This window comes from Egretta garzetta, unplaced genomic scaffold (genome assembly GCF_000687185.1).
Source record: "Egretta garzetta isolate BGI_Z169 unplaced genomic scaffold, ASM68718v1 scaffold105, whole genome shotgun sequence".
Taxonomy (NCBI): domain Eukaryota; kingdom Metazoa; phylum Chordata; class Aves; order Pelecaniformes; family Ardeidae; genus Egretta; species Egretta garzetta.
In genome coordinates this window covers 428,283-428,789 of record NW_009259598.1, presented here as the reverse complement: position 1 = coordinate 428,789, position 507 = coordinate 428,283, and the positions used below count along the sequence as shown (strand labels likewise).

Below are 507 nucleotides of genomic sequence, written 5' to 3'. Positions count from 1 at the left end.
GAGGCCGCTGCCGATCACCCCGCTGCAGGAGGGGAAAAGCACAGTGAGGAAGCGTGGTGTCCCCCCCAGCTCTGCCTCCCCCCAGCCCAGAGCCAAGGGGGCTCCCTGGGTGCCTGGGTCCCAGTGTGCCCCCATGAGCATCCCACTCTCCAGGCACGGGGTCTCCCACAGTGACAGAGGTGACCTACAGCACCCACACCGGTCTCCCCATGTGGCAAACACCGGAGGACACGGCACAGCCCTGCCACCACCCCAAGGATAGCCCTGGGGTGGGGGGGGCCTGGCCCAGCCCTTCTCACCTGCGGAAGTAATGGGAGAAGGGGTAGCAGCCTCCCAGCTTCACCTTCAGGTCGCTGTAATCCTGCTCACTCCACACCTGGAAAATGGTGGGACGGGCTGAGAACGGGCACGCTCATCTCACGGGCTGAGAACGGGCGCACTCGGCTCATGGGCTGCCCTCACCTCCTGGAGAAGCACCAGGTCGAAGCCCTCCTGGCGCAGCGTGTC

At 66.1% G+C, this 507-nt stretch overlaps 1 long non-coding RNA gene across 1 annotated transcript; it reads right to left on the bottom strand.

Moving 5' to 3' along the window:
• LOC118452231 lies at positions 1-507 on the bottom strand. The gene is made up of 3 exons (XR_004841922.1): positions 463-507; positions 300-376; positions 1-22 (listed from the first exon to the last, which is right to left on the bottom strand). It is a non-coding gene; the product is annotated as an uncharacterized LOC118452231 (long non-coding RNA).